Below are 25,283 nucleotides of genomic sequence, written 5' to 3'. Positions count from 1 at the left end.
CGTGATTCTTGGGTGCACACCTAATCAGGAGTTGAGTGGGGGTTTCCCCACTAGGTTCTTTCAAGTTCACTCTGGGCAGAGCTTGAGCACAGAAGCCCTCAAAGTCCACCTTCACAGTGACACACTTCCCCTAACAAGGCTACAGCTCCTCTAATTAGGTCACATCTCTTAATAGTGACCCTTCCCATGGCCCACACTTACTCAAATCAGTACCGTTGTTCTTTCTTATCAGTTTGAAAGTCTTTTTTAAAATATTACTTTTTAGCCGGGAATGGTGGCGCACGCCTTTAATCCCAGCACTCGGGAGGCAAAGGCAGGCGGATTTCTGAGTTCAAGGCAAACCTGGTCTACAAAGTGAGTTTCAGGACAGCCAGGGATACACAGAGAAATCCTGTCTCAAAAAACCAAAAAGAAAAAAAATTATTTTTTATAGATTTTTAGTGATCCAAAACAGCCTTGCATTATAATAAATACAATGCAGTCTCCTTTTATTTTTTCCATTTTATTTTAATAAAGGCATTTAATATACCTTTTTCTCCATGCAGTTCCAGATGTTTACATCCCACTTTCATTTATACAAATTCTAAGGATACCCATGATGGTATTTTTATGTGACTATTAAGTTTTTCACCACTATAATGTTTTTAAGATCACATGTATTGTTATATATTAAAATACTTCTTTCTTTTAGAAAGGCTTAATGCTATTTAATTTTATGTATACATCACATTTCTTTGTTTATTTATCTGTTAATAGACATTTAAACTGTTCCTAAGTCCTGGGTGATGAATAGTTGCTCTGAATACAAAAATAATCTGTGAAATGATAATTTTAATGTTTTCTGACCAGTGTGCAGAAGTGAAATTGCTGGTTAGTGTGGTATCTCTGCATGGAAATCTTTGAGGAATTTCTTGTCTTCTGCACTGATGCACCATTTTGTACTCCTATCAAAGGTATCCAGTGGCTTGAATGGCTTCTCATGGTTATTTATGGTTTGAGTAACAGTCATCCTGGCAGGCAAAAGGTATGATTTTGATTGGAATGGATTTTCCATAGGGACTTGTGACTTGACTCCCCCTCCCCTCCCACAAATCTACTGGCCATTTAAATGTGTTCTTGGGGAAAATATTCTTTCAAGTCTTTATGTCATTTAAAAATTAGAATATTGCACTTTTTAGGAATTAGAAGTATTTTTATTGTAAAGATTGATTCCTATTCAAACACATGGCTTGTAAATATTCTTTCCCATTTTACATTTTCTGGTTTTACTTTGTCCATTATATTCTTTTAGCTTGATTCAGTCTTGCTTACATTCTTTGTGTGTGTGTGTGTGTGTGTTTCCTGTACTGAGTGTCAAATTCATAAAATTCTTTCTAAAGCATAGTTTTCTTTCATTCTGCTTCTGAGACAGTCAAGAGCACACAGACTTCTACCCTGAAAGGTAAGGCAATCAGTCTCATGGCCCTTCCTGAGATATTGGGACTTTAGGAAAGTTGAGGTGTATTCAGGGTAAGGAAAGGCAGATGGGCATTCCAGGAACCTTTCTATGCAGACATTTCCTACATTCCCTAAAGACTCAGCAAAGGTAGGATTCTGTATCTCCAAGACCCAGAAACTTGCTGAAATTCCTGTTCTCCTTCTCAATAAACATCTTCCTTCAAAGTTTAACTCTGTGTGCACTTTTGCATAGTATTTTTCCTTAAAAAATGACCTTCCCACATTGTGTACATTTTAGAATGTACAAATTTTAGAAATGTAACCAAGTAGGATATAAACCCTGTGTTAAGTTGAGATCTCCTTTTTCACACTATTGGAGCTTTAGAGCCTGGAGGAGCACATGGTACACAGGAGCCACTTTTCAAGTCTTTGGCCAATGAATCGTGAGTCCTGGACAATTGGAGAAAGACATTCTACCAAGGCTGCTGATGCAGTAACAGGTATGGCACTGTTGTGTGTAATTTTAAAAATCCACTCCAGCTCTACTTCTGGCTAGGCTCTAGAATCAGTTCCTCCTTGCCCAAAGCTGAAAACAGCAGTCTCACCCTGGTTCCTGCAGCTGGCTTGCTAAGCCACCCAAACCCATCCTTCCTACTGCTCTAGTTCCACTGACCAGCCATCCTGACAGTTGTCTACGCTGACTGCCAATAACCACTCCTTTCTCTTGCCCACCTAAATCACTGCAAATGGAAAACACCAGATAGCCTTAAAATTTAATACCAGCCAGATTTGTATGGGTAAATCTCCAGCCCCAATAAGCTCTGCAAAGAACACACAACTCAGTTATAATATATATAAGCTGCATGCCTAGATTGAGCAGATACACAACTACACTACCCTATTCCCCAGCTATGAGATTTCTTGCTACTTGCGGCTCCTCCAGGCCATGTGGTTCTGCTCCATTGTCAATCTCCTCTTCCTCCATCTTCCTCTGTCGCTGTCCCTCCTTTCATCCTCTTCCTCTGTTCTCTCTCTCTCTCTCTCTCTCTCTCTCTCTCTCTCTCTCTCTCTTTCTCTCTCTCTCTCTCCTTCTCTAAAACTTGCAGCCCCACCTTTCCCTTTCACCTGAGTATGTGCTCAGGAGCAGCCCCTTTTCAGGAAGCAGAATTAGCATTAAAATACAAACAGCCCCAAGGCCATCAATCCACAAAGTGGCAGAAGTAAGTCCCTTTGGGACTTGCAGAAGAGAAAACTAGTCTGGAAAATCTTACTACAGCTCAACACTTCGAGTATTTAAATTGGATGGAATTTAAACAGATAAGCTTTGTTTCCATGTAGAAAATGACCTGGTGTGGGGAAACCCTTCTAATTAAGGTCCAAGTTTACCATGACCAGATAGATTCTCTGAGCTTGGAGCAAAATGGATGACTCCCTTTACCAGCAGGGCTTCCCCTTCTCTGACCTTGTCTGGGAGCCTGAACCCCTATACCCACTACCTGGGGGAAAATCTAGTAGTCCTAGGCTGACCAAGGAATTCAATTCCCTCCTCATCTCCCTTCCCCCTTAAGAACCCACCCAGCAAGATTCCTGGAGTGTCTCTCCATGAGGTAGTCACAGAACTTTAACTGTACTGGCTAGTTTTGTGTCAACTTGACACAGCTGGAGTTATCACAGAAAAAGGAGCTTCAGTTGAGGAAATGCCTCCATGAGATACAACTGTAAGGCATTTTCTCAATTAGTGATCAAGGGGGAAAGTCCCCTTGTGGGTGGGACCATCTCTGGGCTGGTAGTCTTGGTTTTATAAGAGAGCAGGCTGAGCAAGCCAGGGGAAGCAAGCCAGTAAGTAACATCCCTCCATGGCCTCTGCATCAGCTCCTGCTTCCTGACCTGCTTGAGTTCCAGTCCTGACTTCCTTGGTGATGAACAACTGTATGGAAGTGTAAGCTGAATAAACCCTTTCCTCCCCAACTTGCTTCCTGGTCATGATGTTTGTGCAGGAGTAGAAACCCTGACTAAGACACTAACCAATGATTTTTATTTATCTTGAAAACTCCACTCTCCAAGGTCCATATTCACTCTGCTTCACCTAAATAACTGTGTGTATACAAGCTCACCTTGAATAAAAGTTATGCACACAACCTAAGATGATCTTAGAGAGCCATTTCATTGAAGATCATCAGAGAAGACTTTCCCCTAAAAAAAAAAAAAAAAAGCTGTAAAATAGAGCTGTACCACTAAGATCCTCCTCGGAGAACCTCCTCCCCTCCCTGCAGCACTCACTCCCAGCAGGACAGGGATCCTGTAGAAAAACCCCACCCTTTCTGAACTCTGCTTCTTGCCTGATGTGCTGCAGCTTCTGGACACTCTGAGAGGGAGGAAGCAGAGGACTGGGAATCAAAGCCTGACCCCAAAATGCATACCACAACCTGGTGTTGGCACCAGTAAAAGCTGTGTCTCATAAAAGAACTGTGAAGACAGGACCAGAAGTGGTGACCTTAAAACAGGACTCCCATGGAGAGAAAGCAGAAAGACAATGGAAATGCTGGGGTGATTTCCAAACTTAAACCATAAAGTAAGTACTTACAGTTATAAAAACCTTACATACTGATGAAGTAATAGAAATATATCTATACAGTAAAGGATTGCATTTACTGTATGTATACCAGTAAAGGGTTAAAACCAACTACATTTTCTCATGCATTTGGTGTGGACTGGTGAGAATTAAGCATGATTCTTGAAATTTTGTTTTAAACAAGATGTCCTTTGTCATATGGCAAAATGCTGATGATACAGAGTGCCCACCAAGCGGGGGTTCTCAAGCTGTGGGTCTCGGTCCCTCATGACAAACCTCTGTCTCCAAGCATTACATACATTGTGATTCCAAACAGGAGCAAAATTACAGTTCTCAAGTAACAGTAAAGTAATTTTATGGTTGGGGGTCACCACAACATGAGATATTACAGAGCTGCAGCATTAGGAAGGTTGGGAATCATTGCTATAGAGCAACAATATGGAAACGTTCTTCCTTCAAGACACAAATCTGTACTTTAGAGTAAAATTTCCACCAAGATTTAGAGCTATACATGAACAAGAAACTGGCATTAACATCACCTTGATAGTTGTCTTAAACATAAATTCAGAAAGAGCCATTCCATCAAATTTCAGGAACTTGATGCTATAATGTAGAAGAACAACTAAAAGTATACTCTTTTGATTAAGTATTACATTTCAAATATAGATCTAAGTGTCTTTGGATGGTATTTTTTGAACATATATTGTTTTTAATGTATAATTCTAAACTTTTAGAAGTTAAAAAAATAGTAGATAGAAAGAAAGAAAGGAAGAAAGAAAGAAAGAAAGAAAGAAAGAAAGGAAATAGTATAAATAAAGCTTAGATACTTTTGCCCCAGGTTCTTGCAAACCTTCACATTCACTTTATTCTTACACTGCCTTACATTTATCTTTCATATCTACATGATCATGAATGAACAGTCTATCATTCATATATATATATATATATATATATATATATATATATATATATATACACACACATATGGTTGAATATTATACATACTAAGTATATCAATATACACATGATTACATATATGTATATATATGCATATATATTTCCCTAATTTTTATAACTATACACATATAAATTACAGATATTAGAAGGAAGTTTGTTCTCATCAGGGAGTAATATTATTTGCAGAAATGTTTAAAAGTCTGGGCATATGTTTACCCATTACTATGTGATAAAAATTGCTACTGGTATCAAATAAGTAAAAGTCAGAGAGGATGGACACCATAACTTAGGCTCCGGGGGAGCCTTAGCTTACCGGGAACCCCCTGAGTGAACCACATGGAGCAAAAAGCAAGAGGAATTTATTGTTCCAGTGCACTGGGGTTATCCCAGACCCAAAGGTGAGGTGGCGGCGACCAGCACCAGTTCAGCAAGTTTTTATATGGTTTCCAGGGGGCAGAACAGAGCATCAGCAACTAGGCACAATATAATTGGTGGAACAGTGCACCGTTTAAACTGATTGGTCTTTAGGGAATGAGGTGACAAGGACTTTTCTTGTCTGAAGGTGAGCAACAGTCAGCCCTGAGGAATGTGTCCCCACCCGCAGGTCTGTTCCCACCCTGTGGAATGAGAAATGCTAATTAGCCTCTCCCTACCAGAGGGGTGAATGTTTCATGACCTTCCCAAAATTCCTATGCTGACCTTTTCACTATCACACAGCAAACCTTTATAACAAATAAAGATCGATAGTAAATTTAAAATACTTACATAAATTTGATGGGCCTTTCCTGCCTAACAAAGTTCCAACACAGACTGACCGACTGTTCCCCAGGTTGCAGGGGTGACCTGGTCTAAGCCCACACTGCTCGTGGTTCTGAATTTAATACTGACTGTTGCTTCACTTTATTTGCTTTCATTTTCCCTTGCTGTGACATGGTTTGGGGTTTCCAATCTCATATAGGCCTTCTTTACATCATAAAATAATGTGGGTTTTGGTGATACCTTGGAAAGCACAACAGTGTGTTTTGTGTTTTGTATTGACAAGTATTTAGCTTTTAAAAAAAAACTATTTAAGAGAAAAATGCATGTATGATGCCCCATTTCCTACAAATACTTCATTGTGAGTGTTTTAATTCCATTTATTTCTTTTGTGGAGGGTGGGAGGTTGTATACATGCACAAGACACTTGTGGACATTAGTTCTGTCCTTTCAGCCTTTGCATGGAGAGCTATCTTGACAGCCATAGAACAGTTCAAAAGAAGCATCTTTAAAATGGTCAACATAAAATGACTAAAGCCAGAAAATTATTTTTACTATAGTACTTTAATTAGCAATCTTACAAAAATTTCTGGGGTTAACTTTAAATTTCATTAAAAGGTTTCTCTTACCATATCTTTTACTAATGATCTCAGAATGAGAGTGTCTACACAGGAAATGAGAGGCACTCATTGCTATCTGACTGCACCTCCTCTGGAATTCATGAGTCTTACCTGAAGTAGGTCCTTATGGCCTCCAGTAGAGAATTCTGTGTGTGTCTCATCTATGTAATTTATTGTCTTTTAATTAACACCTTTTGCTTTATATTTAGGCCTTTACAATTCCCTTGTCTCTCTTCTCTCTAACTTGATGGTCTAACTTTCTTTCCCCCCTCAGAGAAAAAAACAGAAGCCAAAATTGTCACATTCCTGGCCCACCTATTTCCTTCTCTATTGTTCTTGTAGAAATGGGTTAATTTTCCTTTCCCTCACTTGACTTTTGTTTTTTGGCAATGGTTTCACCCAAAACAGCCTCCTTAAGATTGGTGCTGTCTATGGTTAAAGTGAAATGAGTAATCACATGGCTTATTGCCACACAGAGAGATAGCAGTGGGAGCCCTGCTCACTTAGATAAATGGCAAGATCAAGTCTCACAGGGAATATAGCCAAGTGGTAAATGAGGTACATTATCCACTGAGTGATTTCTAATCTCATGTAGTTCTCCAAAGACGTGGTTTGACTGACAGAGCACAGTTCTGAGAGACAAAGTCCTTGGAAGTATTCAAGCAGCTGTGCTAGGTACTGACTATCAAGGTTTCTGAAACTGGTTCAAAAAACAGTCAGAGAATGGCCTTACCTCTAATCTACTAAAATCTGGGCTTTATTTGTGATTTAGAATTCAGTAGTTTAGGCAAATATCTCATAATGAGACCTGAGAAGGTGTGATATAACATTCTTGTGGAAAGGAGCCTATAATCCATATTCTCACAGAAAGAAACAGATCACATATATGACAAGCACTTATGTAAGTGTTTGGAACTACTGGGAAGCCAAAAAGTATGAGTTTTCTTTTTTTCTTTTTTTCTTTCCTCTCCTTCTTCATCTTTCTTCAGTAGATCATCTGCTTTACATTACAAACCTGAATTTTTGCTCCTACTCTCCATCCTCAACTGCTGCCTAATACACACACACACAGACTCACACAGACACACACACTGAGAGACACACACATACACAGAGACACAGACAGACACACATACACATAGTTTGACACAGGTACACACACACACACACACACACACACACACACACACACACACACACAATTGTCTATATTCACCAGCTCTTTCTTCTCATCCTATGAATACACCCTGAGTTGAACCTTCCCTTATCTCTACCAAAGCTGTTTTTTCTTGAGGTTTCCAGTGAACTGTGTAGTCAAATCCAAGGCTAGTTTCCCAAGGCTCACTGCACCTGACCTACCAGCAGTAACTATCCTGTTTTTCCTCTCCCTCTTTGAAACAATTTCTTCTCATGTTTTTTTTTTTTTTTTTTTTTTTTTTTTTTAGTCGATGTCTTTCTCTTGGTTCTCCTGTCTTATTCATTGCTTTCCCACAGTCTTTATTGATGACCCTGTCTCATTGTTCTTTCTTCTCAACACTGGAGCTCTCCTGGTCACAGATGCTGACATCTTCTCACTTGTCTATGATCTTGCCCAGGTCAAAGGCATGTGTGATGGTTCTCAGCATAACAGAATATAAACAAGCATGCCCTGGAGCCAGACTGCCTCTGCCTTTGAATCTACACCACTTACCAGCTGTTTAGATGGGAACAAGCGGCTCAGATGCCTCCTCTATGCAACAGGGATGTTAGGGAGGTTATTGTATCTATTTACTAGTTCTGTGAGAATTTCTATTAATCAGGTTTAACTCAAAACATACACTATTTCAAATTTACAACATAAGCAACTTAATGTATTTAAATATTAAAGAGGTGAGACTGGCTCAGAGTAAATGTGCTTGCTGCAGTAGCAGAAGGACCTGAGTTTGAATGCCCACCACCCATGCAAAAAGTAGGTTGTGGCCTTGAGCCTACTTGTAATCCCGGCACTGTGGAGGGGTGTGTGTTGGGGTGTGGAGGGTATGGAGTGTGAGACTGGAGAATTGCTGTTGATGGTTGGCTGCCAGCCTAGCCAACCCAGGTTCTATGAGAGGCCCTTTCTCACAGGAATAAGTGGAGATCTATAAGACCAGAAGACCAATGTCTTCCTCTGGCCTCCTCAGAATGTATGACTATGTAACACCAGCACATACAGATGTGCAAACACTACACACATACCACAGACAAAAGCCATGAGAAGACATCTGTTAACTTCTGCCCATCGCTTCAGTGTGCAGGTTTCTAACGTCCTCAGAACTCAGAATGTTCAGTCACTCACTCTGCTGAAACAGAATGAGGGACACCACCGTTCACTGTCCTCGGGGACAGGATCCTCACGGGCTGCTCTGACCTCTCTGAGTTATTGCTGACATTCTCCCCAATCATATACCTTAATAGGCAGGGCATGGAACCCCTTGTTGTCCCTTAGACATTTTGAGGGTCTTGCTCTTCCACCAGGGTCTACCCCCTCATTACTCCATTCAGGCTTGCCTCTCAAGTGCCACCTTTACGGGAAGCTGCCCTGACTATTTCATATGAAAGGCAACCTCAAAAATTATGGTACTTCCTCTTTGACTTATATTTAGTCTCAGCCCTTCGGACACGCACACATGTAAAATTTTTAATTATATTTTTATTTTTCCTCACATAGAATGTAAGTGTTGGTGATTTGTTTCCTATTATGTCTTCAAGCTCGTGAAATAATGTAGCTAAACATATTTATCATTTTATTACTTAAACATAACATGCTATTATAATTTCTGCCTATATATACTATGTATAAATACTATATATAAATAGTATATGAATTGTACTATTATAATTAGAAGGACACAATTAACCTATATGCTCAAAAATAAAGGAGTGGAATAAAAAAGATGCAATAGATTCATACAGTGGAATGCTCTTAAGTTGTTTTTTTTTTTTTTAAAAGGACCATGCTGTCATTTGCAACAGCACAGATAAATCCAGAGACATTATATTAATCACAGTAAGCCAGACACAGAAAGATGGATGCTTCATGACTTCACTGGCATGCTGCATGATTTAAGTCTGAAACGATCTTTACAGGTCATCTGCTGAAGAAGGTAAGCCTAGCTTGAGGAAGGGAGACCCTGGGGGCCTGCCTTTGAAGCGTCTTCCTAGCTGCTGGTCCCTGGCTGACCCCATCTTTCTGCTTCCATTGGGTTTCGCCCCACCTCAGGCTCCCTGCCATGATGCTTTGCCTCACTATGCACAGGGAAGAGAAGCAACCAGGGCATGCATGCCTGGAGTGAAAGCACGGCTTAAACTACATCTTCACTCCTTTAAAATTATTTTCTTGTGTATCTCTCTCAACTGCAAAAATCTGACTATCACTTATGGGATCTCAAAATAGTGAACTCAAAGAAATAGAGAGTAAAATGTTGGTTAGTATAGGCTGGAGTGGGTGAGAGGTTAGGAAATAGAGGAAAAGACATTCAAGGGTAACATAACTGTAGTGAACATTTGTTAACATTTGAAACTGCACAGCAATAGATTTAAGCATTCTCATCACCAAAAGAGCATTTGGGTAATAGAGAAGTTAAATAGCTTAATTTAAATGTCTGTGTCAAAACACCATGTACTCCATAAATATGCATGGTTTTTACTTGTCAATTAAAATAGGATATATAAACAAAAATAAATATTTATTGCACAGGTGAATGCATGAATACAAAGCTTTACTGTGAAGATATTAAATGTAACACACACACACACACACACACACACACACACACACAGATTTTACAATGTTTTCCCTTTTGGTATGGAAATTTGATTCTTGATCACGATTCCCTGAAACAATCCTTGTGACTCAGTTGTTTTTTTTTTTGTTTTTTGTTTTTTTTGTTTTTTTTTTGTTTTTTTCTGATGACTCCCTGAAGATCAGCAAGTGCATGGTGTCAGGGACAGTACCTTTCCTTCATCATCTATAATAAATGTAAGTCAACTGTCATGCTCTTTCCCACAAAGCTAGCCCACTCTGTGTTTCTGTTCCACACAGAACTCCAGGAAGCCACCACTAATTGACTGGACTTAGCAGGGAACCAGATATCTGTTTGTTATGTTGGATATAAATGTAAACTTTCTTTGCTTATTGTTTGAGGTTTAATTTCCAAAACTGACCAATGGATATGGGCCCCTGGGGAAAGACAGACATTCCACACCCTTTAAAGCTTGTCCAGTTTTGTTAAGAAGGGGCAAAGAAGGCATACTGTGCCAACCAATGGCAGCTGCATAGTTTATTAAAACCCCATGGGGGAGGTTTAAAATGAAGCCCTCAGTTCTCCCTCATCTGTGTTTTATAAACCCCCAACTTAATTGGGTCATATTCCTTCTTAGAATCCTGAAGTCTAATCAATCACAGATCTCAGAGGCACAAAGCACACTACAAATTGTTTGCTTCCTTGTTAATAATGAGAGCCTTTCTCTAGTCGGGCTCTGCACCTCTTCTAAATCGAGGCAATCTCTCAGTGAATTGATACCTACTCTCCACGGTTCTAATGAGGTCTTTGGGCATATAGAAGATATTTATTATTGCCACTTGGGCAGGGAAGGTGTAACTACAGTGGAAAAAAAATCAATCTTAGGAAATCACCAGTGTGCATCCTGTCATGTGTCTGGACTCAAGAATTTCCTGGTGATAAGCTTCTTTGATGATGAGGGAATTCACCAACCCAAATTCTCTTTCTGAGTTCTGATTCCACGGCTAGATATAGGGAAGGTTTCTAGTTTAACTCCTCTGCTAAGAACTGTCCTTCAAAAACCTGAATCTTTTCTTCGAGTTAAGGAGAAAAGTGGGTTTCTTGGAAAGGACTTGTATGTATTCAGCTTTAATATATCTGAAGTCTAGGACTTTAAGGCAATTGACATATTTGTTATGTGTATTAATTGAAGTAATACCTTCATGTGGAATCTGTAATATCTTATTATTAAGAGATTTGGAGTTGGAGGGTAGCATTTGGAGGGCCATGTTGAAACCCAGTGCAGTAGAAACTGCTGGGAACCTGTAAGGGTGACATAGCAAGAACCAGCCATTTTCTGCAACCAGGCAAGGTTTCCAGTGGTGGTACTGAGGCACCAACCCAGCCACAAAGCCTTTGACCTAGAACTTGTCCTGCCTGAAAGATGTGCTGGGGCAATGGTGAGAGAAACCACCCAATGACTAATCTAACTTGAGACCCACACAATGACAGGAACTGGAAGGTGGATGGCCCAGAGACCTAGGGTAGAACTAAATACAACTGGCCAAAACCAGCCAACCAAATAGCTAAACAAGCAAACAAATCTAAAGCTAAAAGCAAACAAATCAAAATCTAAAATTCAACCACAAATATATCCATCAATGAAATGATAATTCTCCTATACTCATAGATCAGTACCTAGCCCAATTAATCATTGGTGAGGCTTCTTCCAGCAGCTAGTGGGAGCAGATGCAGAAATCCATAGCCAGATATTAAGCAGAGCTCAGGAAACCCAGTGAGGAAAGAAGGGAAGGAAGGATTGTAAAAACCAAGGGGTTGAGGATACCAGGAGAACAAGGCCCACAAAATCAACTAAGCACGGCTCATAGGGGATCAGAGAGACTGAAATAGCAAACACAAACCTTGTATAGATCTGAGCTAGGTCTTCTACACATACACACACACACACACACACACACACACACACACACACACACACATACACACACACACATGCAATATATATGTTGTGATTGTTTATCTTAAGGTTTTTGTGGGAATTCTAACAGTGAAAGGGGGGTCTCTGACTCTTTGGTCTGCTCTTGGGACCCTTTGCCTCCTACTTGGTTGACTTATTCAGCCCTCATAAGAGCGATTGTGCTTAGTCATTTTGTATCTTGTTAGGCTGAGAGTTTGGTTGATGTCCCTGGGAGGCCTGCTCTTTCCTGAAGAGAAATGGAGGAGCAGTATATCTGAGGGAGGGGGAAAGTGTAGGGGGGAAATAGGAGTAATGGAGAGGGGAGGATGCAGTCCAGCTGTAATGTATGAAAGAAGGATGTTTTTTTGTTTGTTTGTTTGTTTTGTTTTGTTTTTTAAAAAGGATGAAAAAAATCTCTGAGTACAGCTGTAATTAAATTCCATATAACCTCAAGTTTACTCTGGCTCAAGGGAGAAAGTTAATGGGATATCAATTAACATTTTAATTAGTCTTTTGGTGGTTGCTGACCCCTGATGGAATAATTTGTTAGGTAGAACAGGGGTGTATCCGTTCATTGTTCACTATGATTGCCCTGTTCTTTTTTGGTGGATTCTCAATGGCTTCACAGTTATAGTTTTTGATTTGTTCAATCGTCTACTGAAGCCTTGAAGAATTGATGGACTGTTTCAGAGCCCAGCAGGATACAAAACCAGACTGATAAATGTTGTCTCAGAACACTGAAGTGTCACTTGTTTGGATGGTTAAGCTTTAAAGAACACTTTAAAAGCTTATACTCCTAAATATGAGTTTTAATTTTCCTTAAATTCATATATACGGTGTGACCTATTCAAATGTCATTATAATGAAATGCATAATTCGGTCCCAGTGCTGAGTCTATGATATAATTTGAAGAATATAATTTGTAAATAGGAAAAAACAATATAATGGATTTAGTGTTAAAGATGGTTGAAAGGGCAGGCAAAATGCCTCAGTGGCAAAGGTCGCACCACCAAGTTTGAAAACCTAAGTGATCCTTGAGGGCCCACATGGAGGAAAGAAGGAGAGAATCCACGCCTACAAGCTGTCCTTAACCCCCACATGCGTATCATGGCACGTGCATACACTTTCAATAAATATACATATACACAAGCATACACACACATATGTGTATATGTATACATGTATAATATAAAACCATGGGTTGAATATTCATTCTAATATTAGTAATGTACTAAGGGCTTTTAGTATATTTTCTTATTATATTAATAATGGTGTACTAGTATATAATACAGAGGTAACATCATCTTAGCGGTTTCTATTTGGCCTGGCATTTTGAACCTGAACTCTTGAGGCAGTCAGAATTCACTTAGAATAACTGGTCCTTCAGTTTTCAAAATATACAACTCTGAGGAATTTTGCCATGCCCTGGTGATCAGTATCCTTGTCTCTAGAATGTGGCTAGCCTTCTTCTGAGGCTGAAATTGTAGTCTACCTGGCTAGTGCCTCCTTGCCTGTTCCTCCTCCCGTTTGCTCACCTGACCTCACTATCCTCTCCACTCCAGATCTCTTCATGGCCATCTTCTTGAATCATCCAGTTCTCATCGCACCACGGAAGTATTCACCCATCTAGAGAGATGTGCAATCCTCATCTGTCAGTGTTCCCTCCCACATCAGTACATCTTCCAGTTTTCTTGGCTGTTATTCCCGGATACAACTCCCTGTTTTGCCTTTTCATTGTGGAAGTTTTTCCTGCTTTATATTTTTGGAATGGAAGACTCCAGAGACTGACCTTGTACAGGATCAAATGACTGACTAGCTAGCTGGTGGATCTCACCTCCTTTAGCTGCATTCACTGATATATCACGAGGAGGTATTTGCATGCACACATATATTGATAGAAACCAATAACAGTAATAGGTAGCTTCTAACACTGCAGAGAAGTGCCTTGTATTGTATGCCATTAGAAAAGAAAATGGGTATATGTCTGCCATAAAAATTGTTCACATGTTCACTCAACAAGCTCTTTAAGTGTTCACTCTGTGCTAAGAGTTGGGCTAGTAGTTGAAGTTAAGATGCATAAAAGTTTATCATCTGTTTTAAAACCTACCTGACTGCATGATCACAGAGAGCCATTTACACATTCACTTTGCTGCTTTTAAGTCAGCTATAACCTTAATGGCTATTAAAATGCTACCTAAGTCCAGTATTGAGGATTCTGTGGAGAGAAGCTTAAGGCAAAGAACTTGATGGCATTAGAGTTAGGCAATAAAGATCAAATGAATGGAGGATTTCAGACCAGAGAAAGAAGAGCATGAAGGGAAGGTAACTCATGTGAATAGAGCCCAGAAATCCTGGTACTCTGTATGTGCTGGGTGTGAAGTAGTGGTGGATAGAGTCACCAAGAACCTTCAAGGCTATACAAGCTTTGAAGAAGTTGTTGAGGCTGGCAAGGTAAACTGGAACCCTAAAGACCTGTAAATGTCTTGCCCAGGTCTTGGGGCTTATATAGGCAACAGGGAGTATAAATGGATAAGCTCTGGAGTCCTGAAAAGTCTTCTTCATGGCTGTGTAGAAAAGAGGAGAGACACAGAAGAAGCCTGAGAGGAGCTCAGTAATCCAGCCAGAAATCATGGATCTCTAAGAAGACTTCTGTAGCTTTACAGAGAAAGAGATGGGTTTAATGGAAATTAAGTGGGGTTAGAATTGTCAACCCAAAAGACAATTCTGGAAATGGCTAACAACTTTCACAGTCCAGAATACAAGGAAAGGATGATCAAGACTTCAGTTTGGGTGACATTGAGATTGCAAAATATCCAGACTGATCAATATTGCTTTTGGGTTTGTGATTTGTTTTGTTTTGTTTTGTGTGTGTGTGTCTGTCTGTCTGTCTGTTTGGCTGTTTGCAGGTGCAGAAATGAAGTCAGAGAAAAACTTGCAGGCATTGATTCTATCTTTCTACCATGTGAGTCCAGAGATTGAACTTTAGGTTGTTAGGCTGGGCAGCCACACCTTTATCAGCTGAGCTAACTCACTAGCCCAAGCTGGTAAATCTTCAGGTATTTTAATCTTTGAAACAATGCTATTAAAATTATAGTAACCATCCTAGGAGAATTTGATGAAGTGAATTTGTTGTAAATCTTTGTTGTTTTTGCAGCTTTGCATGAATAGTGGGGATAGAAATATTAGCAACAGGCCCTGGAATTTTGTGCTTCCAAGCCTTATTTACTAACAATCATATCTAGGTAATGAGATTAAGCTATCTAATATCAAGAGATGGGTTTTTTTTTTCTCACAAAAATGTGACTCAGCCTTGGACTTTTAAGGCTAATATTGACAAAGTAGTTTGAACCCCAAATAATTTATCACTTGTCAATTGTTGATTGTGATCAGACACTGGGATGAGCCCTTTCCAGTGAATTAATGATTTAACTCTCACTTTATAAAGCAGATGCTATTTGTATCAGATCTTTCCCCCAAATCTAACAATCAATCACTCATGGGTCATAGTTGAAGATCACATTTAAGCCCTTATTACCTGGCTCCAGAATTCATTAATTGTGTGTTTTCCTCTCCCTGTCCCTGTCCCTCTCCCTCACTCTCCCCTCTCCCCTCTCCCCTCTCCCCTCTCCCCTCTCCCCTCTCCCCTCTCCCCTCTCCCCTCTCCCCTCTCCCCTCTCCCCTCTCCCCTCTCCCCTCTCCCCTCTCTCCTCTCCCTCTCTCATCCAGGGCATTTTGCATACTAGGCTAACACTGTACTATTGAATTCAGACCCAGCCTCAATGCCCAGATCCTGGTAATTGCTATTTCTCTCTCTCTCTCTCTCTCTCTCTCTCTCTCTATATATATATATATATATATATATATATATATATATATATATATATATATATATATATGATACTCTTGATATTTGCTTGGATTCTTCTTTTTCATCCAAAGGTTCACCTGTTCTCCAGAATTCAATTCTATAAAAATCCCATAGTGTTGAGTATGGTGACACACTCCTGTAATCCCATCACTTGGGATACTCAGTAAGGAGGATCATGGCCAGCTGGAGCCCTATAAAAAGATTCTTCAGGTGTGGAGTGAGATAGAAAAATAAAAGAAGAAAATCTAATCATAAACCCATTAAAGTTTTTATCTTTGACCATTATGTAGGCACAGTTGGCATAGGTGATATTTTCTATGACATATAGTAGCCATAATGGGTTCCACACGGAGTGGAATATCTGGTGGATATGTGTCACTGACCCTCCATCTTTTAGAAAGATGAATAGTTTACTGCCCTTTCCATAGGTCATATCTAAGAACCCAAGCCTCCTTCTATAAGATAACCTCAAATATTTGGAGACAGCTATCATGGTCAATAGATCTATTTTCTGTCAGCTGAAAAAATTCTACTTTTCTGGCTGTTTCTCACATTACATACTTTTGGGCTGCTTAATGGTCTTTCCTATGCTTTCAAATCTGTTGCAATTTCCCTCAACTTCCCACAATAGTAATTGTACCATGAATAAGACCACTTTCTGGATCATTATATAACATTCTCTGACTTTACAGTCTATATACATATCAATGTGCACCTTTGTAAAATATGTGTTTTTTTAACAAATATTCCTTATTCTATATCATGTTCAACTTCCTAAATTGCTTAAACAAAAATATACTCAGTGCACTACCAATAAATTAGCCACATATGAACAATATGAGTAGTCCTATAACGAAGAAAAAGTGAAATAGTATTTATGCATGTAAGTGATATTTACTCAATGATATTTACATCATCCTTTATTTACATCTCATTTCTTTCTTCTCAGATGTCTAACCTTAGTCATCCCTGTGAAAACAACATAAATAATGACACATAAAAAATGAAATGTGAACGTGGGTGAGGAAATGGATGAAAAACACAGGTCCTAGCAACAAAGATCAGATTCTGAGGCTTCAAGCAAATTCAAGCAGTGAAGGATAATTTTACCGATTCAACCATACTACTTACAGGCAACAGTTCATGTACTATGAATGCCCCCAAGTCAGATATTATGATCATGTAACAGCCGTTCCCAGCAACAAGTCACAAATCCTTCCCAGTTTATCTTTTACTACTGCAGGCAAAAATTCTTGTTGAACAAGGAAATCCCACTTGTCAGCTTCAAGCAGAGATAATCAACAGCCAGCATTCATTCCTGGTGAGGGGGCCACAACATTGTCCCAAGGCTGAAAACCACATGCTTTTGTATCACGTCCACATTCCACATAGTTCCAATTCTGGTCTTCCGAGTCCTGTCTCCAAGAGAGGCTCTCTGTTCTCTTTTCAGTGATTCTGAAGTTGTGAATTCCTTGCCTAGCATTGTCACTCCCACGATTAAAAGCCTGTCATGTCTTTGAAGGAGATGTTTTTAACTTTATTGGAACTCCCTGTCCTTGCCAGTCCTCCCAGTTGCCTTAGTGCTAAGGTCATTTATACATTTCCTTGAAGACCAACGTGTTCCTTTTGTTGCCTTAGCTCCAGTCTATTCTGGCTGGCTGCTGAGAGAGGGCACAGATAGCTTATGTTCAGAATCCTGACTTCTCTGTCAGCATTCGCCAACAAATTTCTATCAAAAGTTGTGTAGTATAATGTACCTTTTTAACTATAATTTTTGAAGGTTTTTAAAAGCAAATCTTACCCATAAATTCAAAATACTGAATTTATAAAGCTAAGAGTCAGATATAGATATTGAGTACTGAAGTCTGTTTGTTTTCTCTCATGATTTGTAATGTTCTGTGAAACAGACATTGTGCTCCTGGCTAAAAATTAGTGTGCCTTCAAAATGGTAACATAAGGGGATGGGACTTCTAAGAAGTCATTAGTTCATGATGGAGACTTTGTAAAAGTTATTAGTGTTTGCTATAGTCTCTATGTTTGTTTCTGATATCCAATACATCTTACAGAAGGCTAGCCTCCAAGATGGGGACTTTGAGGGGGGGACTGGATCATGAGACCCTAAGTGCTCATTGAATTTGTGCTGTTTCAAAAGAGATCTCAGAAAACTGGTCTAGGCAATGCATAAGGACCTAGAAGTTCTTTACTACATTACTAGATGCCAAGCTCCTTAACTTCTAAAAGTATGGAAAACATTATTTTGCTCACAAATTACCCAGTTCAAAGTAAGATTGGCTTACCTTATTCTTTCTTCTACGTTCCTTGATTAAACTAAAAGTAGATTGCAAAATATTTAAAAGAATATGGACTTTGTTCTGAACACATATAGATTCTTTTCTTGGCTATCATTTTCTAAATGATAGAACAACTATTTATCTAATATTTTAATGTAAATAAAATTATATTACAAGTCACAGAGATGCCTTAAAAGACACACACACAGGAGGATGTGGCTAGATATAAGTGAATTCTGTACTATTCTACATAAGGAACCTAATCATCCATTGAGCTTGCTATTAAAAGACTATGCTCCTCAATGCTGAAACTGGGCCCCCATGGATTCTGAGAAATGACTGTATTCTGTTATGTCCAAATGGGTGGTTAGTATCCTTCTAAGAAGTGATCCAAAAAAATTTCCCTTGTTGTGTTTCCTTGTTTCTATGACAAAATACCTAGCTGTATTAGTCACTTGTCTTAAAACTGGGACAAAATACCTGGCAAATGCAACTTAGGGAAGAAACAGTTTAATATCCATCATTGCAAGGGAGCTGGTGGCAGAGCTTGAAGTGGTTGGTCACACTGAATGCTTAAGCTCAGTTTCTTGCTCTTTATTCAGTCAACGGCCTCAGCCTGTGGAATGGTTCTTCCCAAGTGAGATTTTCCCCTCCTCACTTAATTCAGCCTATGCAGTCCCTCTCAGACATGCCCAGAGGATTAACTAACTTGGATACCACCTTACCTTTTTGTTTCCTAAGTGATTCTAGATCCAGTCAAGTTGACAATTAGTATAAACCAGTAGGTCAAAAGCAACTTTAAGAAATAAGGCTTTAATTTGGTTCTTAGTTTGAAGCACAATCTATCAGGTGAGAGGTTGTTATGACAGGGTCATGAGTCCATTGGTCACATTGCATCAACAGTCAGGAAACAGAGAGATGAATTCTTATACTCAACTCACTTTCACTTTTATTGTCCAGGCTTCTGACCAACAGATGGTCACATTTAGGTCTTCCCCACCTCAGTCAACCTTATGTAGAAATTCTAGAAATATGTACCCAGAGGTTTCTCTCAGGTCTGCCAAGCTGATTATCAATATTGACCACTAATTCCTTTCCCACTTTCTTCTGTTTTGGCTGTGCGGATACAAATAGAAGATGGCAATCAGTGATCTAAGAAACACTGGCTTCTTGCCCTAGATATAGTTTCAATTTTCAGAACTGGAAGGAAGAAATATAACTGGCTTACACCATTGCTCCTTTGGCACACCAGTAGTCTAGATGGGTGGGACACCTTTAGAAGCATACCTGAAGGGAGATACATCCACAAACACTCCTGTAAACTAACATAAAGACTTTTTTCCTCTATCTGTCCTCCCCTTTCCACCTTGCCAGGCAAGGTATCACTCTTTGACATAGGCTAGATTGATTGGAACTCATGGCGAATGCCCTGCCTCAATCTGCAAAGTGTTATGGTTACAGATATGAGCTACCACTGCACCTGACCAGTTACAGTGCTTTTCTTTTTCAAATGTCCTCTTATGTGGAGACTCTAGAATGTCTCCACATTTGATTACAGTGCCAGTAAGTGGGCTTGCTTAGGCTTTTATCTTTGCTATTATGATGGATAGTTTTATGCCAACTTCACAAAAACTAGAATCATCAGAGTGGAGATTTCTCCACCGAGAAATTTCTTTCATAAGATTGGGCTGTAGACAAGCTTGTAGGGCATTTTCTTAATTGGTGATGGATGGTCAAGAGCCAAGCCCTTTGTGGATGGTGGTCCTGTGTGCTATAAGGAAGCAGGATGAGTAAACTACAGAGGAACCGAGTAAGCAGCACTCCTCCATGGCCTCTTCATCAGTTCCCCCTCTCCCTCCTTGCCTTGCTTAAGTTCCTGTCCTGATTTCTCATGATAAAGAACAGCAATGTGGACGTGTGAGCTAAATAAAGCCTTTCCTCCCCAACTTGCTCTGTCCTGGTGTTTTGTCATGGCTATAGCAACCTTAACTCAGACAGTTGGTGACAAGTGTGTGTGAGTCCAAATCTCTGAAAGGCCAGAAAAAAAAAAACCCTCTAAAGAGAAAACCAAGGCTTGTTTGTAGAGTTCAGTGATCAGCAATGCAGCCTTCACAGTTATTTTCATTGAAAGAATTTGCCCTGATGGGAACAGGGTGTTATATGGGCAGTGAAGTACTTAATTGTGTTTTGTTAGATAAGAAAAGCATGTACCAGCCACAGGATCATCATATCTGTGGGTTTTGAGAATTGCTGCTGTGCCTCCTATCACAAAATGCAACTTGATTCCTGGTTCTGGACCTCTGGGATTTTTGCCTTAAGTTTGTTTCCTATATAAAAATAACCTAATCAATTAATCTGATAAGAGTTTACTAGGCCTCCAGGAGAGGTGTTAATTTCATACCAGAGTTGATCTGAGTAATTCTCAAGTTTGTTTAAGACAGACTCTCAGTTATAGGTGCTGATTGTAGGCCTTTTTCAAAATGCATATATTGGAGACCTAATCCCAGTGTCCTAGTCAGTGACTATATATGGAGGTGACATTTTGAAAGCAATAACTTAGGTAAGAAGTATATGGATGCCCCCTAACCCACTGTCACTGGTATCCTTCCAAGAAGAGACACCAGACTTGAGAACAACTGAGGAAAGGCCACAGGAGGGCACAGTGAGGGGCAGTCACCTAGAAACCTGGGGCCACCTTGACCTTGAACCTACAGCCCCCAGAGGTGCCAGAAAATCAGTTCTTGATGTTTAAGCCACCAAGAAACTTGTTGGAGCTACCCTACCAAACCCAGACAATATATTACTATGAAACTAACAGGAACTTGAAGGATATTGGATATGTATCAACTACTGAAAGAAAAAATAACCAAGATCTAGGCATACTTTCTCTGATAAGTGAAAGTGTATGCATCTTGAAATCAAGTGTCCAATAGAAAATTGATATGTCAACAGAAAAGCTAACATACATTAACATATATTTTAAATGTTTTTTTTAATTCCTACATTTTCCTACTTTTCCTTACAATTTCCACAATTTTAGTCACTTTCAAATTACCCATTATTCTCACAATCTCATAATCTCTTGTCTCCCTCTGAAACCTTCCCAACAAGTCCTCTGTCTATTCCATGCCCTCTCCCCACGTGTGTAAGTATGCGTGTGTGTGCAAGTGCATGTGCACATGCATGAGTATGAGTGTGTGTGTGTGTGTGTGTGTGTGTGTGTGTGTGTATGCAGCTGTGGTTGTGTGAGTATGTGTGCATGTGCGTGAGTGTATGTATGCAGGTGAGGTTGTGTGAGTGTGTGTGCATGTGCACGTGCATGGACTGTGTGTGTGTGTGTGTGTGTGTATGCAGGTGTGGTTGTGTGAGTGTGTGTGCATGTGTGTGAGTGTGTGTATGAGTCCCTTTAAGATTAGTTAAGGTTGTTTGCCTGAGAATGAGTGGGAGGGTATTTATTGGAGCTCAGATGACTTAGTGGCTATACCACTGATTAAAGTGGCAATGCCTCCTCTGGTAGCCACAAACTGCCAATAGCCCTTTCAGGAGGTGTTGGGGTGGGCCCAGTCTTGTATAGGTCATGCAAGTAACCACAGCTGTAATAAGTTAGTGACTGGAAGGGCCATGTCATGCATGGGAGACATCTTGCTGCACACCTTCCCATTTTCTGGCTTTTATATTCTTTTTGTATCGTCTTCTATGGCATTCCCTGGACTTTGACTGTGATAACATAGACATCCCAATTATTTCCAAGCACTCTGGTGTCACTGATTCTAGACACTTGGATGAGTTAAGCCTCTGCATTAACTGCTGCTTGCTACAGTAAGAAGCTTTACTAATGAAGGCTGAAAGCACCAACCTAGGATCTCTCTCTCCCTTTCTCTCTCTCTCTCTCTCTCTCTCTCTCTCTCTCTCTCTCTCTCTCTCTCTCACACACACACACACACACGCTTACATGTGTATCTGTGTATTTGTGTGTGTGTGGGGGGGGGGGCATCAGAGCACAACTTTCAGGGCACAGTTCTTTCTACTGTAAGTGTTCTGGGAGTTGAACTTAGTCACATTGTGTGAACATCATTGACTGCAATACCCAAGTTTTACAAAGGAGACTCCCGAGGTGTGAAGCAATTTGTTTAATATCACTCAGCAATCTGAGGGAAGAACCACAACCAACCATGTAACAGCAGCATACCTCTAATTCTATCTCCTGACTAAGGTTCAGCACTTCTGAGACAAGCAGCTTCTCTCTAGTCTAAATACATCTTCAAAGCTGTATTTCGCTTATGCTAGTCATTTGGAATCACTTTCTCCTGAAACAACAGCAAAAGAAGAATCAAATTCTTTCACAGCCTCTTACTCAGGCAGGTGATTTTCTAAAGCATTTTCTCTGTTTGGATTGCCAGATCATCTAACATGTAGGCCAGAAGATAAAAATAATTTTTCCTGCTGGAATTTACTTAACCATTCTTATTATAGGACTTTGAAAAGTAAAAGCTCATTGCAGACCCATACATAGCCTCTCTCCTTTCTTCATACCTCCTTACAAAGGAGTGAATGTGGAGCTTTGTTTGAGACAATTTTTTAAATATATGTATGTGGGGGCAATGGATTTGCAAATATAATCACATAGTTCAGCTAAATATAGCTTTTGTCAGAAGTAACTTGTAAGCAAATAAAAAGCGAAAATTAGATCCTGCTGTGAGACAGAGGACATAGACATAATGCCTGCTTTTGTTGGGCTGTTTTCAGACTGTGGCCATTGTATGTCAATCCAGACTGATTCAGGGAACAGAAATCACTGCTGAGAACAAAAGGAAGTTTTTTTCTACTTCATCTTCATCATGTGGGCTTTAAAATGAAAACAATGTAAACTAATCAAGCATCAAGGACTTTGGATCATCATCAAGAAACAAGAGTTGAATTTATTATGTGGGAACCAATCATATTTACCTGGAAGTAAACAGAGATTTCACTGTCTTTGTGTACAGGGAGGTTATTTCTTATTCTGCCATGTAACAAGAATACAAGAAAAGCATACTCAGCAAGCCACCTGCTTGTACATTTACCATTGCTGGGCACTAATGGTATCCCCATTTGAGCATCATATTGCTCTCTGTAACCCCCCAGAGTCCCAGCATCTTATCTAAACTCAACATTTTAAATTTAATTCAAATGAAACTTTGCTTAATTTTGTGCACACATCTAAGTGCATAATACAAGTGTGTATTCACATTTCTTCACATTTTGCTGTCTGTGTGGACATTTATTCTTGGACTTTAGAAGATATTTGGGACTTTTCATTGATATGAAATACATAAAAATTGGCAGGAAAAAGACATATTACTCTGATAGTTATTCTATTCTGATAGTTCTTCTTCTTCTTCTTCTTCTTCTTCTTCTTCTTCTTCTTCTTCTTCTTCTTCTTCTTCTTCTTCTTCTTCGGTTTTTTTTTTTTTTTTGGTTTTTTTTTTTTTTTTTTCAAGACAGGGCTTCTCTGTATAGCTCTGGTTGTCATGGAACTCACTTTGTCGACCAGGCTGGCCTCGAACTCAGAAATCCACCTGCCTCTGCCTCCCAAGTTCTGGGATGAAAGGCATGCGCCACCCCCGCCCGGCTTAGTTATTATTTTCATAAGATTGCTAGTTAATATTTGCCTGGTGAATAATGAAAAAACAAAGTCATTTTTTTCTACTTTATGTTTTAAAAACCTACTTCTGTAACCTCAAAAGGTATGTAGAAATTTCTAGTAAGCAATAAATTTATCATCAAGATATCCTTGATTTAATTGAGTTTTGATATAGCTAGGTGGAGATAATATTGTAATCTAGCAGAACAGGGATTCCATAATTGAGGCTACCTCTTCCCTTACTTTGGATGCCAATCATAAGCCTCAGTTTGTTCTTATGTTTCATTACAAATCAGGTCACACACTTGCTGGTATTCCATCAGGTTGCTTAAGTGGTACACTGAAGTCAGGAAAACATTTCTGTTCACTTACTGTTTCCGTGCAATATTATAAAGGATACAGCTCGGGATACAGTGAAGAGATTGCGGGCATAAACTATGGAAGAACAACTGAGGAACTCCCAAGCCCCTTGAAAGGGAAAGCACTCTCCAGAGTGTGTCCAGCTGTCCTGAAGTTCTGACATCTGTCCTTTGCGTTTTTATGGTGATGTCATTGTGAAATACAGGAAATGTCAGTTTTAGGATCTCTGTGGCCTCCCTGGAACATTCTCTCCTCCAGGGTAGGAGGCAGAGCTCTCTGGAATGGGGAGTGTCTTATAACTTACTGTAAGACAAGGTCAAGTCAAACAATTTCCATATGGTCAGTTGAGGACAGAAAAGCTGAGAAGATTAGAGTGTCTGTGGGAAATTGTGAGGAAGAGAAAGTCTAATTTCTGTGTTCTATACTTAGAAAAGGGTCATGGGCCAGTAGCTATGCTTGAAAACCAAAATATATATCATTAAATCACAAAAATAAATGTTTTTGATTTGGGTAGATGAAAGTATCACAGTCCACATTTCATACTGACCTACCCCAGCTGCAGGAGTCCACAGATATGGTCTGTGTGCTGTGGTGAAACCACATCAACAGTGGAGCCCATAGTTAGAGTAAACCAAAAATCCAATACGAGCTTTGAATTCAAAGCTCAATGTCTGCTTTATTTCTCACTATAGTCCTCTAAATCTTTGAATTCCTTTAGTTGAATTCCTTTAAGTTTCCGCTATAAACAGGGTATGAGAGGACCTGGGTACTCAGAGGATAAGAAATCATCCTGATTTATTTGTTTGATTTTCTGTCCTTCTTATGGACTTACATTTTTGTAGCACCCTAAGAAAAACAAAATAAATAAATGGAGGTGTTTAATAAGCTCTGTGAAGCGAAGACTGATGGTACAAGGTTTAGAATATATGCCTCATGAAAGACTAGTCTTTCTTTCGTTAGCTTAAGGTAAGTTCTCTTTATGTATTCCAGGCTGGCTCTCAAAATTCCAACTTTTTTTCTCACCATCTTTACTGCTCGTATGGCAGATGTCTACTATTAATCCTGGTGCCGTGGAAAACTT

The 25,283-nt window shown here is 39.6% G+C and overlaps 1 long non-coding RNA gene across 2 annotated transcripts; it reads left to right on the top strand.

Annotated features, from left to right (window-relative positions):
• The first annotated feature begins 1,398 nt into the window (after window positions 1-1,398).
• Gm40064 lies at window positions 1,399-14,029 on the top strand. 2 transcript variants are annotated; one of them, XR_867342.1, is made up of 6 exons: window positions 1,399-1,441; window positions 1,817-1,937; window positions 3,791-4,009; window positions 9,311-9,464; window positions 10,284-10,339; window positions 13,623-14,029. It is a non-coding gene; the product is annotated as a predicted gene, 40064 (long non-coding RNA). The 2 variants fall into 2 exon arrangements; XR_867343.1 differs by lacking the exon at window positions 10,284-10,339.
• Window positions 14,030-25,283: the final 11,254 nt, after the last annotated feature.

This window comes from Mus musculus, chromosome 3 (genome assembly GCF_000001635.26).
Source record: "Mus musculus strain C57BL/6J chromosome 3, GRCm38.p6 C57BL/6J".
Classification (NCBI taxonomy): domain Eukaryota; kingdom Metazoa; phylum Chordata; class Mammalia; order Rodentia; family Muridae; genus Mus; species Mus musculus.
The sequence above is the reverse complement of the archived record's forward strand: the minus strand, read 5'-3'. Positions and strand labels throughout refer to the sequence as shown.